The following is a 17858-nucleotide window of genomic DNA, read 5'->3' as shown; positions in this document are numbered from 1 at the left end:
TCCTTTCTCACTTTGCTCCCAAATAACTTATTGAACACATTAGCTTCATGGGTTTCCAACTGGGAAATTCTTTACCATCTGAAATTCTTTACCATCTTCTCTTGCAAGTTGTGCAACATGCCAAAGATGATGCTTAATTCACTTTAAATATTTAAAATCTGAAAAAAACTAGATATAAAAATAAAAAATAGATATATCAAACTTCATATTACTAAAAAATCTTACCCTTTTCCATTGCATCTACATTATTATTGTGGGATATAAAGGAGCTATAAAAAACCACTTATATTTATATATGTACACAACCTAAATCAACTTGTTGTTCAGATAAAAATCAATTTTAAAATAGTGGTTTTCCTTCATTTAAGAACTCGTATGTCTAATGAAAAGTTAAATTAAAAAACAAACAATCAAAAACAACCCCCTTACATAACATTCCAAAGACAATCCTTAATGAATTTTTATGAAGGAGAATCACTTTTTTGACTCATTGACAGAATTATGACAGGAATAATGTATTTTTAAGTTGACACACATTTAACCTCATCTTCCAGATGACAAACTAAATGGTTTTTAACAGAAAACGTCCAAAACCAGAGGTATCAGCTGAAACAACTCTTTTAAAACGCAGCTGAAAGATGGGGGTCTTCATGGGACTTCATAACACTGAAGCCAGAGTTTCCATGTGTTCTGGACTATTTTTTTCCATGCTCCAAGCCACACTGCAAGATTTCAAGAGATCCAGAGAGAGGTCTTTAGGACTAAGCTGAAAGACTGGGAGGAGTTCTGTGGTTCAGAAGTTCGGGTATCTCCCAGCTCCTAAAACCTCCTGTCTGTGGAAGAATCTCTTGCCTGCAGATCGACAGACCTTCAGCAGGTCACGTTCGTGACATAGACATGGAAATGAGAACGGCGTAAGTACAGAACACATGTTGATGAAGTTAAAGTTACGGCAAGCCCTCGTACGTGCACAGAGGAAGTTTGTGCACAGAAATGTCTACGCTAGGAGTAGATGAGACAGACCCATTCCTGAGCTGGGCTGGAGCCATCAGAAGCGTCTCCTAGCCGGGACGGCGGCGGCAGCGAGGACTGAAGGCGCCTCCTGAACGCCCGGGCTCAGCCCAGGCTTCCAAACACAGCGCCAAGCAAAAGCCTCTTCAGCCAACCTTCGCTTAGGATTCTTCTTTCACAAACTTTTTCACACTTCTTTGGTAGGGGAGAGTGGCACAGAACACCGGAAGAAACACCCACCTGTATCTTTCATCCACAGCAACCTAAAGGGAAAACAGCCACCCAGGTCTCCGGCAGACACGTCCCGAGCGGCGGCAGCAGGAGCCCCGGTAGCCCGGGCTGTCCCGGCGGGCGGCGGTGACCGACAGCCGGGAGCTGCGCGGGATGGAGGCGGCGGGCTCGCCCTTGTCCCCTCCCCGGTGGGCTGCGGGAACATCCAGCTTCGAGAGGGCGGGGGAGAGTGAACAGAGAGATGGTTTTGCTACATTAAAGAATAGGAGAAAGGCGCATCTCGTCCGCCTCCCGCGGAGCAGCCCCCCTCAAGCTCCGCCCGCGCCGGGGCGGTGCCACAGCCGGGGATATCGGCACCCCGGGCACCCAGCGCCCCGGCACCCATCGCCCCGGCACCCAGCGCCCACACCGGCACCCAGCCCGGCTGCCCAGGACATCTCTTGTGGTGCCGCTCGTGTGCGCAGCCAGCGTGGGCTGGGCGCGCTTTTCCCGCCTGCTGCTGGGAAACTCTTTCTCTGGTTTTGTTAAACAAGCGGGTGTAAACAGCGGCTCGGCGGCGGTCAGTTTAAACACGTGTCAGAACGTGGCGGGTTTGACTTGCCGAAACTAAAGCCAGACATATCTTGGGTGTAATTTATCAGTCATCTGCTTTGTCTGTGTTTTCCAGGAATCTTTACGTTTTACGCATTTACGGCACTGTGGTTGCTGTGTGCCGAAACCAATGTTTTCAGAAATACGTCTGTGTACTGCAGAAATAGCATATGGCTTGAAAAACTGTGTAGTAGTGTGTCTTTCTGTCACTACTACTGCCTACTACTATACTGTTCTTAGAGACGAACTGCTCTGGTCTTTCTACAGAGGAAAACAAAAGTGCCCATGGGAAATGAATTGCTGGATAAAACCACTGAGAGGAAAGCATTCTAGAGTATACTTTGCTTTGTGTGACATCTCTTAGCTCTGGTTCTTGCTGAATTTCTAATGAAACTTTTAAATGTGTAGATCACAGTTAAAGCCTATAAAGTGATCATCATAGTCATATTAATCCACCTAGATTTAACCTCTTATCTGATCACGTTTGCAGCTTTTTCACCATCACTGGCTTCAAGACAGACCAACCAATGCACCTATTGTTATAGAAAAGAGGCTGAGCAGAAAAATAAAAGATGCTGTGAAGATTAATAATAAAATCTTTCCCCACCAGAAGCCTAAGCAGACCTCATATCTTTTATTAATAAGAATATTTTGTTCCAAAATTCAGTCTAAGTAAAACTATTTCATCAAATAAAATAAGGATTTTCTGAAGAAATATATCAGGAAAATACTTAACACCATCATTTTCAGAAAACACACTGTATCACAATTTTGTTGATTAGAATTCTACTGTAAACTAACAACTGCTTCTCTCAGAATAAAAATTTTAAAAAAACCCCCAAAAACAAAATATCATGCAAATGTCACATTCAGAGAGAGAGCAAGAGTGTACCTCCTTTAGAGATGCCTAACTAAAATTAAAATTAAGAGTTCATTTTTTAAAACGTAAAATGCCTACCTCTGAAATTCTCCATCTAGTTACAAAAACAAGTACAGTCACTAGTTGCAGATACTTATAATAATTTCTCAACAGCATGAAAATATGTACTGTTAAATTGAACTTCATTACCTGGTGCAAAGTCAGATTAAACTACTTACTAAAAATACTAAAAGAAGTGATTTGAAATTCACTTGCTATGAACTTGGAAGAATTCAAAAAGTGTGCTGTAGCAGCAAAAAATAAAACCCCTTATCAGTGCAAAACAATCATCAGGCAGTTTACATTCATTGAATCTCCTTTTGTTTCACAGATTCAGAGCAGTTTGGCAGCATTACTAATTGCCAGGGTGTGTCAGTGAAGACCTGCCATGCTCTGGCTGGTGTCCATTTCAGTTCTAATTTTGACATCCTGATGGTGCTTCAGAAATTAAGTGGAAACATTTGATTCTAATTCCTGGGGTGGTTTAATAAAAAAAAAAAAAATAAATAGAGAATTCCAGCATCTTCGATGAATTTCCTGCTTTCCTCTTGCTTTCAAACAAATCTTGTGTGTTTTAGTGAAGTCTCAAATATCATAGAGAAGAAGGGACAGCAAATTAATCTAGTTGGGAGCAGTACCGAGACCACCTGCTGTTCTGTTCACCTACATCTGTATGGCATGTGGGAAGTTGAGATTGTGTCCAGATACCTGTTATTTGAAAGCATGTAAGAGTCCTCTAAGGTATTTTCTTATGTTCCTATGGGAACTGCTTTTAGTATCTTCATTTATAATCTCTCTAATATTGCTCTCTGAAAGACCCAGTTACAAGTCCAGCTTAGCACTAGGAGTAACCTCTCTTCTGATGTTCCAAAAAGAAAAAATAAAGTTTCCTGACTCTTTCCTTACTTTTACGAAAAAGACATCAACTGTCATGGCTTCATTGGCTCAACAGATGATGTAGGGCAGTTCCTGGGCTCAGTGACATGCTGTGCATTCCCAGGATATTAGACAATGGGGGTGCATTCCATGGTTTTGCCAACTAACTGCTGTGATAACACTGGAATAATTTTATTTTGCATGACAGTAACAAAATCAGGAGAAAACATAGGGGAAGGGAGGAAAACTCTTCTTCCTGTCCACACGTACAAGCGCTAATAATTCTGAAGATCCTTACTGTGATGGTATTTAACAATGAAGCAAAACCAAAGTATCCTCAGATTTATCACAGTTTCCCACAGCCAACACCTAGGAAACCAATTCATTGATTGCTTAGAAAAAATGGCAGCAGACGACAAATGCATTGGCCTGGATTACGTACTTAGATGTTTTGGATGGCACAGATTCCACAGTTTGTGAATTTGGAAAGAGAACACTAGATGTGAGTCCAAGATTGAAATTGCTCATAATCTCCTTATTCTGCAGAAATCATACGAAGGCAAGACTGAAAGCAGCTACTAAAATTTAGGATTATATATAAAGATACAGTAATTCCTGTTTTGGAATTAAGAGCATGTTACATCATATTAAAACCACTATTAAAAGATTTTGAAATGCTTACAAATCAGTGTGGAAGAAGATAGTTTTAATTTCATATAAACTAGGAGAGAATTTGTGTGTCAAAGCCAAGTTTCTCCACTTAAAAACAATTTTTGGATTCAGCTATCCACACAGAGGTATCTAATGTGTTTTGAGACATCCTTGAAAATCCCGTCCAACTCTTTTCTAAGAAGAGATAAGCCAGAGGAGTGTGGGTCTCCAAAAAGTGGTCTAACAAAACATATTATTTGTAATAGAGGCTAGAAGCTGTATGCATAAGGCTTATCTATTTTACCAAGTATACTATCTGGCCTAATAAAAGATGCTAGAAATTCTGTCTAGAAACTTTGCCTTAGATGCCTTTTGACTATCACAGCAAGAGCTACGTGACCATTCAGTGAACCAGTTCTTTCAGTTCATGTCTTATTTTGGGGGGATGATTTTTCCTAGGCTTCTGTGAGGCTCTGAAATGCCTGTGTGAGGTTCTTTCTCATTTTAGGACTTCATCTGAAATCTAAATCACAATCAGCTTCTATTTAATTAACCTAAAGATTCTAAAGACACATCTAATTAGTGAGACAGGAAGCATTTTGCAGAGTCTGGGTCTGGACAACAGATCCTAGCTGCTCCCTGACTCCACAGTATGTGAGGAATACTTGTGGTCATGTCCCCTCTTCTTTCTCCAACCAATTCCATTGCTCTCATTCTTGGTGTTGCTGAGAGTTACCCCAAGTCCAGGCACCACACAGCATCTCTAGATAGGACAAAATGTTTATCTTTCTGAGACAAACTTGTACTTTCAGATAAACTGGTATCTGGTAGCTTTCTTTCTGAGGGTTATAGTAAATGGAAACCATTCTTCCTGTAACTTTGCTGTGTCAACTTCCTGGCCAACAGCCAGATGAATATGAGTTGACAGTGTTCCCAGCCAGGAAACCCAATGGCACCCTGGCTGGGACCAGCACTAGTGTGACCAGCAGGACCAGGGCAGGGATTGTCCTGTACTCTACATGGTGAGACTACACCTCGAGTTCCATGTTGGGATCAAGAACTCTATGTTCACTACAATAACGATATTGAGGTGCTGGGTTGTGTCCAGAGAAGGGCAGTGGAGCACAAGTACTATGAGAAGTGGCTGAGGGAACTGGGTGTGTTTGGCCTGGAGAGGAGGAGGCTCAGGGGACTCTCTTACTCTACAACCACCTGAAAGGAGGCTGTAGCCAGGTGGGAGTCGGCCTCTTCTCCCTGGTAACCAATGACAGGACAGGAGAAAATGGTCTCAAGTTGTGCCAGAGGCAGTTTACATTGGGTGTTAGAAAAAAGTTCCTTCACTGAAAGAGTGAAAGGCATTTGAATAGGCTGCTCAGGGAATTACCATCCCTGGGAGCATTCAAAAGATATGTTGATGTGGCACCTCGGTAGTTTAGTGGTGGATGTGGCAGTGCTGTCTTGGCAGTTTGATTTAATGATCTTAGAGGTCTTTTCCAACCTCAGTAATTCTATGACTCTATGAATAAATGCTTAGCAGGGATTATTTTGAAGTTGCCAAAGAAGATTCTGTGCCCTTCTATTCACAACTTATGCCCAGATTCTTCTGCCATCAGCACATAAGGCCACAGGAAAGCTCTCAGAAATCCAGGCACAGTTAGAAGTTACCCCAGAAGGCAAGAGACTCCAGATAACAGATGTGTGCCTCACTTCACTAGTGTAATGGGGGATGTATAAGGAATATCTTTCTTTGCTGCAGTAAAGGGGAAACAGGCAGCAAAAGGAACTTGTTCAGAAAGACAGGAAACTATGGAGGAAGATCAGTTTCCTGTTAGGGCTTCACCCAAAGTACCTTACTTTTATGCAAGATGGAAGAAGTTTACATTGTTGTAAATGTAAATCTGGAGATCATGTGTATCTCTGACCTGCTGTCATCCAGAAAGAACAGGGCTGACCAGAGCCAGACCAGGGATGGGAAAGCTTCACAGCCTGGTGTATAGCACAAATTTCATCCTCCTAACCACTGCTGGCATCTCTTGTGCTTTCCCATGGAAACCAGGAGAGGGCACAGCATACACTGCTGACATTGGTCCTCAGAAGATAGATAGTCAGTGCAGGTGCTGATTGAAAATAAAAGAGCAGAGGAAACAAGATCAAAGGACTACAGAAGACAGGTCTGGCACTCTACATGTTTGCACTCCACATATTTGCATTAGGCTGGGAGAGCCTTTCCCCAGCAGAAGTCCCCCAGAGATGTTCTCCATCCTGCCTCATTGTCAGCACATAGCCTAGAAAAACAGATTACAGGCACTTCTCTCTCCTTCCTCACTCTGTCAGCTCCATCATTCCCAGTACTTACACTGGAAGACGGGAAGACGGGGCGGGGGGGGGGGGGGGGGGGGGGGGTGGGGGGTGGCGGGGGGAGGGAGTGGCGCTACAGCCTTGCCAAGAAGCACTTTCTGTTTCCTTTATTGTCTGGTCACAATAGAGGTGGCTCAGAGACAAGAAGGACTTTGGAATGCTGTTTTGCAGCATGCCAAATAACAAAGACTAAGAATCATCAAGAGTCCCTCTGACAGGTTCTTTAAGCCTTCAGTTTGCATTGCCCTGCTGGGCACCACACCTTCAGGTGTGTATCTGAGTAAGCATGCAAGTGACAGAAGGAGAGGAATATTACTGATGCTTGCTGTTGCACATTTAACTCTTGCAAACACATCTGTTCACTGTGTACCCAGGAATTAATGCTAAACAGTATAGAGCCTCCTAGCAGCCTCTCCTACCTCTGTTTCTTTATAGCCATACAATAACCCAACAGTGCTTTTCATCAAGCATGTCTGCTTCCCAAATTCTTGTGACAGTCCCTCTTGCACCTTGAGGAATTTTGCATTCATCTCATCTAAGTCCAAGGGGCTGCAGAAGCCTAAGACACCAATCCAGAGCTCTTCACCCCTGAACCTTTTTCTGATCTGATTCTTCTTTGAGAAAAGGTTTTCTCCTGGACAATAGAAAGGGAACAAAACTTGTGAATTTCCTGATTCTTCTTCAGAAATCATTGCTTGAGATGAGGAAGACAAAGCACTACTTTTCTCTAGCTTTGTTCTCTCTGGCCATCCTGCCCTCCACCAGTGGCTGAGAAAACTGGTTACGAGTCAGAGTTTATCAGTAATTTTGTAGACAGCTAAGGCAGTTTGCTTTCTAGCATTATCTCCAGCTCAGCTGAAATCTGTTATCTCCCTACTTATAAGACCTGCCAGCAGGAGTGTTAATGGAAAATACTGAGTAATTTGTCAGTCCAAGCTAGCAGTGCACACAAATGTCAGATCTACCACAGGGAGAAGGTAGGGTGCTGAGCTGTTTTATATTTCTGAACATGCTCTTGCCACAGTGCTACATCTCAGTGTTCTTTGCAACTGCTTAGCTGTTCCTTTGAATCAAAGATGATTTTTTTTAACAGTAGATACATTTCAGACTGGATGTGAGACTTGCTTCCTTCATCTGGCAGATTATTTTCAGCAAAAAGAAGGAGGCAGGTGTAGAGCCCACCAAGATCAGAATTAGATGTACAGAAGAATAGACTAGGGTGCAGAAAAGGATGAGAGGTCATCACAGAGGAGGATGAAATTAAATGTATTGAAAGATTGGCAGGAGTCTTCAATTTGTTTCACAGTATGGAGGTTATCTGGTAGCTGGAAAGTAATGTTTATGCTAGAGTGGGAAACTCAGTTGTACACTGTGGATACTTGTTCTTGTTCCTGGGCATTCTTGGGAAGTGACACTGATTTGGGCACCAAACATCTGAGCCAGGCTGATTCTGTACAACCCTGAAATATCTGATGCCACGTTTTCACTGCTGAAGGAACCTGTGCTATGCAATTAAAGCCAGTTCTGTTATTTCTCAACACTAGTAAGGTGCATTTTACAGGAGACAGCTGCTCCCTTCCATTTCAGTCGGTTTTCTCACATGTATATAGAACACTCTGGATTTGTCTGAGCTACTGACCCACATACACCTTCCATGCTGTCTGGTCCAAGACTATAAACCTTGCTTAAGATCCACACAAGATCTCAGCTCACAATTCCTGACTTCTCCTGTACTTGGTTTAGTGGGAGAACTGAGCACAAAAATCAGCTGCTTGATCTGAATTACCCTGTCCATATCCCTGGGCTGGAGGTCCAGAAGCCACAAAGCAAGCAGTGATTGACTGAGATTTGGGCTGGAGCATGTCAATACCATGACTGAGTAGTAATAGAGAGGTGGGATAAAGGGCATAAAGGGTTTGGGATCTGTTCCTTAGAATTTATCAGCTGCTGTTATTGTTTGTGTTCTGGGTGACACAAAGGATCATGTCCATGTTCAGGACTTAAATTGGTGTAGACTTAAAACTTTTGCCCTTTTGTTCCTTGTGTTCTTGATGATGAGTACCATATCCTTCTATCATGATTTCCTTAGTAAGAAGAGATGCTTATTGTTGGGTTTTCTTTCTTTCTTTCTTCTTTCTTTCTTTCTTCTTTCTTTCTTTCTTTCTTTCTTTCTTTCTTTCTTCCTTTCTTCCTTTCTTCCTTTCTTCCTTTCTTCCTTTCTTCCTTTCTTCCTTTCTTCCTTTCTTTCTTTCTTTCTTTCTTTCTTCCTTTCTTCCTTTCTTCCTTTCTTCCTTTCTTCCTTTCTTCCTTTCTTTCTTTCTTTCTTTCTTTCTTTCTTTCTTTCTTTCTTTCTTCCTTTCTTTCTTTCTTTCTTTCTTTCTTTCTTCCTTTCTTTCTTCCTTTCTTTCTTCCTTTCTTTCTTCCTTTCTTTCTTCCTTTCTTTCTTCCTTTCTTTCTTTCTTTCTTTCTTTCTTTCTTTCTTTCTTTCTTTCTTTCTTTCTTTCTTTCTTTCTTTCTTTCTTTCTTTCTTTCTTTCTTTCTTTCTTTCTTTCTTTCTTTCTTTCTTTCTTTCTTTCTTTCTTTCTTTCTTCTTTCTTTCTTTCTTTCTTTCTTTCTTTCTTTCTTTCTTTCTTTTTACCTAAATCTCTAGAGTCCATCTTAATTTGATTCTGTGACAATCAAAAATTTCATTTATAAAAGCTTTTACTTATTTAAAGATGCTTCAAGCATGACATGAGTTACAATCGATGTGAAAAGTTCAGAAAAAGAGCTTCAAAATTACTGGTTGTGTATGCTATGCTTTTTTCTTTTTTAAAAGCTAAGTTAAGAAAAATTAAATTATGTAAATCTGGAAGCCTCAGAAGTTAAATGAATTTGAAGTAACTATAGGTTTCAAAATGGAGCAATGTGCAACAAGCCCAACAGTGGATATACTCACATGATTTATATACACATAGAAAGATATGTTTTGCATCATTCTGAGAATTCCATTAATATTTAAAAATCTAAGGACTCAAAATTACTAGCTAGTAAGTTTTCTTATATCAGTCAGGAGCAGAATCAATTTTTCTAAAGTGCTGTCCCATTCTTGTCTCTTTCTTTGCAACTGGTCCTGGAGGGGTCGTTTTTCCATCAACACATTCTGTTTTCTGGAGGATGAAAATTATTTCCGTCCATTTTAAGGCAAAGCACAGTCTGTCAAAGCATAGTAACAAGATCTCCAGTGCAACATAAACTGAACTTCTTGTGAGCTGATATCTCAGAGAATTTAAAAAGAATATTTTCAGTTCCACAATTGTCATTTTTCTGATCACTTCCAATTCATCTACTTAAGGTTTATGCTTATGCGGAAAAAAAGGAACTCCTTATGGACATCTTCCTCCCTTGCTTACAATTCCTTTCAGTAAAATGCTTCTCTGCTAGAAAAATGCATCCTAGATGGACCCAGATTCCATTCTTGTCAAAATTATAAGTGGAATTTGAAAATGCATTTCTCATGTCATTTCCTTGCTTTACCACCACCTTTTTTTTCCGTAGGGACTCTCCCAAACTTTCTTTTCCTTACTCTTCCTGTGTTACCCTTCCTCAGGTAAAATCTCAAATCTTATAAGCCTGTGGTGATAGAGTGGGACTAAATCTTGACCTTTAATTTGCAGGATAAAATTTCAGTTTAGCTTAATAAAATGATTTTTCTTCCCCTGAAAGTTTAGTGGTAAAATTATAAAGTTGGTGCAAATAGAGGGCAAAGATAGTTTCATTCTCAGAATGTTTCTTTCAGAAAAATGTGTCAGATTATGTCCTACAAAATTATCAGTTCCATGACATATTCCATCATTCAGGAAAAGCAATGTTTGTCATATTTCTGAATCACTTGTCTTTGAAATTGTAGTAAGTGATAGTTTTGCAGCTGTTCTGTGAAGACATCCTGAGTAGTGAAACTGATAGTCTCTCTATTTTTATTAAATTAAAAGTCAGTTTGGTCAATGCTAAGCATGCATTTTGTTCTATGACAAATTGAGAGAGCTGCTATTTCTTGACTCCAAAATTAGAAATCTACAGTCTCCCACAATTTCATCAAATACCTATAAAATTAGCACTATCTTTCATTCTTCATGGAAAATATATCTATGCATCAAGTTCATCTTTTGACATAAATTGTCTATCAGCATTTGCCCACACAGTTCACTTTTATCTCTCAGATGTAGCCAAGGCCTAATTTGTTCTTAATTTACAGAGAAAAATTATAAACACATTATAGGAATTTCAGAGTGTTACACAATCAGAAGCACATTTTAAGCAGGCATCATTTCTAAAATATTTCTTTGTTTCTATTTCCCGTTGAATCTAGTTGTAGAGCAAGGTTTTGCAGGAGATGTAATACACACTGCTAACAGAAGCAGCCATATTACGTAAAACCAAGGTTTCTTACGAAATTCAATAGATTTTTTTAGCAAGATGACAGCTGTTTTTTCTTGGCATTAGTCATTGCAAATCCCTAAGAGAATACTTTGGAGGCTTTACAGCAATCCTGGCCAAAATTATAATTGAATGACATCGACATTCATATTCTGCAAAAACCAATTTGCTGAATACTTGTCATGTTCCATAGTTAGCATTGCCACTTTCTGAAAACAAGAACTGACATCTCTGTCAAATGTCTGCCAAGCCTGTGTCATAACTTTAACAATAACCAGCAAATCCACAGAAATGGCTGGCTGAGGAAACCAGCCACGTGAACACCTGTGTGGCAAACACCATTTGAAATGCCCAATGTTTCCCTCCTTGTCTCCTCAGTGACCCAGTGGAAGGTCAGGACACACATCCCTTGCACTGGGATCTGCTACAGGGAGCAATGGCAGGATTGTCCTGATGGTTCAGGATGTGTCCTCAGACAAAAATTCTTCTCCCAATCCAGAGTAAAGACTCAAATTGCAAATATTAATGGGTACTCAAGCACCTGGACTGGGACTCTGAGGTTTCTGAAAGTCAGCTCTGCTTATATCTCTTTCTTGGTTTCCACCAGTGATGGAACTCAACTCCTGTCAGTTGATGGGCTGTTGAGACTTGAGAGAATAGGACTGTGCCAGAGGCAGGTATTACTACTGTGGCAAGCACCACAGCTTCTGCCCTTCATTTCAATTACATGACTTGAGTGCAGCAGGGCACTAAAATGTTAGTGTCTTTTGGACTTTGAGCATCAAAGAGAATGGATTTCTTTGATTTAGATTCATTCCCCCAAACTAAGTTAATCTCCTCTTTGTAGTTAACTTAGAAACTGAGCTGTGATAGGGGAGGAAAGTGAGATTGGGGTCTGGGGCTTGAAGGAAGCACAGCTTCTTTCAGCCAGGTTTCTGCCAGGAATATGGAAGTACAGCACAGTATCTATTTCCTGGAATAGGGTGTTCCATGGATGTAGGTACTCATATGGGTTGAGAGAGAACATGTCTTGCTGACTTATAGATTCAGTGGTAGGAAAAATAGCCTTTATGATCAAGATTGAGCTATTTTTGGTAAAAATATGAACAAGACAATGACAAGACCTGTGCAATAATACCTGTATGAATCTCAGCTATGTACATTGAAAATAAATACATTTTCTACATGAGTGTTGAGTCTGCCTCAAAATATATCAAAATATACCTTACAGGATCCCTGGATGCTTGCAGGAGGCACATCAGTAATAATTTGCCAAAGCCTGATCCATTCAACCAAACCATTAACAAACTAAATTCTACAAACCCTTCAAATCCAGGTATATGCATGCAGAATAATCCTTAACCTAATAAGCAATGATCCTTGCAAAACATAGGCTTTAGTTTTTCTGACAGTTAGTCCCTTGACAGTATTAGAATGTAAAAGGAGGGCTGAGAAATATATATGTGCTGGGCAGGTGTTAACTGCTGCTGGGTATACAAATGACAATTACATTTTAACAAAACATGGACAATTAGATATTTTTTCTATTCACTCTTGTATAAAAGGATAACAAATATTTGAACAGTACTGCTTAAACACCCCCTGGATTTATGAATTATTGTGTTCTGAAAACCTATTTTTGCTCTAGCATGCTGCAGATCTCTGAGAGAGAGGAGTGACATAGTATACAGTAGAAGAGCCTTACCTAATATAAAAGAAATAAATGTTGCATTCCAGAATGTAAGGAGAGGAAACAGAGCCTTGCATTTTTTCTTGTACCCTAGGGTTTTCTGCCATTAGATGAATTCTCCTGTGAATCCACCCCCCGCCCCACCCCAGGCTTGTTATTTGATTTTGTTGATGGGAGTTTTCTTTTGGGTTGTTGGTTTGGGTTTTTTTCGTTATCTGGAAAAAGAGCCACTTTTTGTTCAGTACCTATGGAGTTACAGTCCATGACAGAGGACAAGCATCACGGGGTATGGCTGATAACAATATCCTTGGGAGCAACTACTGCAGAAGTAGCAATGGTTTCTTGTCTTTCTGAAGGTAAAATCTTGTAGCAGTTTTTCTACCTGTTCCTGTCGAGTGTAGCCAAAAGATGGCAGCATCTTATTCAGTATCAGGGTGTAGCCTTAGGACTAATCACAGGCTGCAACTCAACACCCTTTCTGAGAGGAAGCAAAAAAAGTGCAACTTCTAACAGAGTAGACAGAATGTTGTTATAATCCTTGCTGAATATTAACCATAACAAAATGTGCTTATATTGTAAGCAAAAATAATTTCTTTTGTATTTTTTGAGTAATTTAACTTAAAACTGTTTAACAATTATTTAGAGAGATTGGAATTAGATTTATTTTCCACATACTTTTTTATCTCGCATCAATTCACAACTGTAGTCAGTCCTGAAATTCAATCCGTTAATTCTGGACGTGTGAAAGGAGAGATGTGGAAAATTTTGATAACTCCATAGGAGTTTTCTCTGCAGTGAAACCTCTTAAGATTTTTTTGTTTGTTAAATAATCACTTCCAGCAAACTTTCCATTTTCATGAGATGCAAATCAACATTATTTCAGTCACAGAAATGTAGAATATGAGGCCAATAGAGTTATCCAACTTCTTAACTGGTGCCCTCTTGGCATCCTTTACTTGGATATCTGCATACATTTTTCCAAATGCCACAAAGCACTCCTGCAGGTGGGAAACACATTTGAAACCCCAGCCTGAAGTGACTCATGATGTACTAGAACTTTGTGTACGTAATTCTAGAACATTGTGTACGTAATTGCCTTTGATCCTGGACCACATTATAAAGGGAGCTCAAACTCTTGCAAGTAGCTTTACAAAATAGGTAGCTTAGCTGACACTATAAAACACATCAGGTTGTTTATATCTTAATTAGTAAAAATAATGAAGTCTTTTTTTTCCTCTGTTGGTTTTTTTTTTTTCTCTCCCCCAACTTTATCAACACTAATGGTTTTGCTGAAGTCCTTGCAGTTACTTTCCAGATGATATCTTACAACCTCATGTAGGTAAGCCAGCTAATCAATGCTTGGAATACATGAACTTCATTAGTGTACCTGGATTTATGGGTATTAGCGTGCAATAGCTGTAACACTGCTGACACTTTGTCTTAAAGCCTCTCAGAGTCACTTGGCTAATTCAGATGAAGAAAATTTTCTTCTTAGGTCTGTTGTCTCTTTGCCTTGAGGCTCAAAAAGCCTCCTGGGTACTGATCGACATCTTGAAGTCTATCAGACTAATTAAAAGGGCTGAAATTTCAATTTGTAAATGCAGCCCTGGTGCTGTGTGCTGAATACTTCGCCTGTAATGCCTGGTAGATGTCTGCACTTGTTGATGATCAATGCACCAGTCCCAGCTCTTAGCATGTGTGAGCATATGCCTGCACTTGCAGCAATGACATTCAGATGGAAACTTCAAGCAGCCTCACTAACTCATAAATTATCCATTACCATCACTACAGATTCCCCACAGGGACTGTGAGCAACAGGTTGTCACCAGCACCATGCAGTAAATCTTTTTGTTTGCTGGATTTCATCATCTTTTAACATTAGGTACAAAAATACTTCCAGCTTAAAACAAACGGCAGGCTGTTTTGCACTGGAGAACAAAGTGATTGCATAGGAATTAAAAGATTTTCAACTAATCTAGACAGAGTGTGAGAGACCAGCCAAAGTTGCTCGTACTAACAAGCAATAGGTTTCAAGCTTTTCAGGAAATCATTTTATAAAATGCTACAAAAACAGATCACTCTACCAAAAAGGTTCTTAATACTGTATTGATGGCAGAACTTTATTAAAAATTATCACTGTGCATAAGAGGCTTCTCAACCCTATTATCTGTAAAACTCACTCAAGTTTACATGATCATTAAATCTTGGCTATAGAGAAACTGAAAATAATCAAGGCAGAGGAGACCAATGGTGTGAACAGTCACTGTCCCGAGAAACAGAAGAAATTAAGGGGTCCAGTAAATCTTCATCCCTTACATGTGACCTAGCCAAGATGACATAATCACCTGCTTTTTACTCCTTGAGGGGTCTGACTGCAACCCCATTTTTCTTTGAGACAAAGAAGAATAACATCACTCGCGTACAGAGCTTTGGTCTTGTGAAGTTAAGCAGTCAAACTCTGGCTTGCTGAGGGGATGCCCGTGAAAAGAAGTAAGGTTATGAGTTCCAAAAGGGTTAATAAATCAAACTCAAGTGAAGAGATGTTTGAAAAGTTTCTATGCCATCCAGAGCTTTTAATTTGGTTATTTTTAACCTTAAAAGTAAATCTGAGAGTAGCCGTGTCTGTTAGTGACACTGAAGTAACAGTCTCAGTGGAAATAAAGTCTTGGCATGTGGAATGAGTTAATCTACTTGAACATAATTCTCAACACAGAAAATATTGTCTAGAGACTTATTTATGGGCAGTGAGCATAAATAGTCTGTCGATTTGGCCAGCCAGAGCCTCCAGTGGGTATGGAAGTGAAGCTGAATATTAGGGTCATCAGATCTCCAGCCACAAATGGTCAAAAAGAAAGCAAAGCTCTGGATCCACCTCTTTCTGGAAGTGAAAGAAACACATTATTCTTTCTGAAGACTGGAGAACTGTTCTTCTCCAGTGTGGTTTTTCTTCTATTTGTAACCTAATTCCACTCTTTCCTGAATATGAATCACACCAGAGTTGATGGAGAACACATACACACTTGCTGCAATTTGACCCAAGGTTTCTACATACATAGTTACTGGGAGTCTTCCCCTAGGATCCATTGACACGGCAGCAACCTGACAAGGTAAAAAATGGAAAATAAAATTATTCTGAAACATTTTTTTGTGTCACAGTCTTGTACTCCTATGTGTGTGAGTATATATATATCTACTGAGTTCTATATTTTGATTTGGACACAAAGTCCTAAAAAAATGCCACTTATCAAAAAAACACTTGCTATTTTTAGGTGCAGTTCCAAGCCTGACACCAAAGCAACTGGACAGAAAAATGAAGGAATTAACTTCTCCTTTCACAGTTTTCATGTCACTCAAATGTTGATTTAGGAACATGATTTTGTTCCATCTGGAAAAATAAACTAGGTTGGTGAAGTCTTTCTCATTCCCAAAGTTTTACAGTATGTGTTTCAATGGGTTATATTGTGACAAGCACTTCAATTTTATAAATACCTTTACATACAGCCTCAGAACTACTGGAGAAAACTGACAGACAGCTCCAAACATTCATGAAAGTCATTAGATTTAATCCAAGATTCTCAATGCTTACATAGTTTGTTCCTCATTTGCAGCCTATTGTACCTAGAGTGTTTTCCCCACTGAAACAGAAAGCAAGCTACCTTTTATTTGTGTGAAATCTGAGTACAGGGTGCCATAGGCACTACAGAATTTTACTGTTCTTATTTCTCCATTACTTCACCCCTAGTTATATTGGATGACCAAAGAAAGAGGTCTTACAATTGCAGCTCAAGGTTGTACTGACTCCATTAGGAGCCTGAATATCCATCAAGATTTCCATTTATCATGAAGAATAATAGCTGCTTTCTCTTGGTCTTCTCAAGAGGACTGTCAGAAGAATGTCTGCAGTTTCTAATAAAAGTGAAAGAGTACTGCTCCAGTTAAGTGGTTGAGAAATAAAAGCTAGCAAAAGCTTTCTATAGATTGCCAAATTCCATCTGATTAGCAAGAGATTACATTTTCCTTTTGCTGTCTCTCTGCATTTAGCTGTCCTCACGGTATTTGCATTAGCAGTACAGCTAAAATGGGCACTTAACCAAATTACATGGTTTCTGTCATACATTTCTATTAAGATGAACTTTCTGTAAATTAGTCAGATGTACTCTTGATGATTTTGTGTGACTTCAGCTGCTAATTAAAAGTGGTGGTGGCCAGCAGAGCTGGGTGAGATCACGTCTCCATGCAACGATCGATATTCTCCCCCAGAAGCACTCTGTCCCTCCAAGCCTCTGCTGGAGTCACTGCTACCACTTCCATTGAACTGAATAGGGGCAATTGAATCTGCTTTAAAAACCCAAAGATTCCATTTGAAGAAAGGCTTGGCAGGACTTAGGCTGCAGCAGCCAAATGCGTCAATCTAGGACCTTTACTCCATATCCACCAAAACTAGAAGGTTTCCAAACTTGTGTTCAGATGGGAAATTTCTCAAGCCTTCTCTGGCTCTGTTTCTGCATCCATCCAGACTGGTGCCTGTCAAGCAGTGTGTGGCTCACACAGGCACAATCTGAGAAGATTGCAGTTCCTGCACAGAGTGCAGAGATACTGAGCTACTTATGGCACCAGCTACACTATCACAGCCTGGTTAGCATCACTGAGCCAGTCAGCCCTCTTTACTCTTCACTGCAATGGAGATGTTCACATGGAAGTCTCCTTTTTGCCTCAGTTACCACATGGTTGTTCCCACCTGAACAAATTCAGATGGAGGAGCCTTCATCTAAGGCGGAACTGTCCTTGGGTTCCTGGATTTGTCCTTGAGGGCTTCTTCCATTTTCATTGAATAAAGCACTGTTCAAAACAAAAGCAGAATCTCAAACCACTCCTGCATGAAATATGCACTCTTCAAGCACCTTCTCTCCACACGTCATGCTCCTTGTATTCCCTCTGCATCAAGGCAGAATTCCAGTGGGAAGGTGGAGGTGCATGGTGTGGTAGTTATTGCCACCTTCTTTGGCAGTAGAGGGCTCGACTTCAGTGTTAAACTGGAGCTTTTCACACCTTCCCTGTGATTCCTTTTTTGATAAATAAATAGCATTGAATGAGGTCATGCCAAAAGCAGGTGAA

This window comes from Sylvia atricapilla, chromosome 2 (genome assembly GCF_009819655.1).
Source record: "Sylvia atricapilla isolate bSylAtr1 chromosome 2, bSylAtr1.pri, whole genome shotgun sequence".
In the NCBI taxonomy this organism is placed as follows: Eukaryota; Metazoa; Chordata; class Aves; order Passeriformes; family Sylviidae; genus Sylvia; species Sylvia atricapilla.
This window is presented reverse-complemented; position numbering follows the sequence as displayed.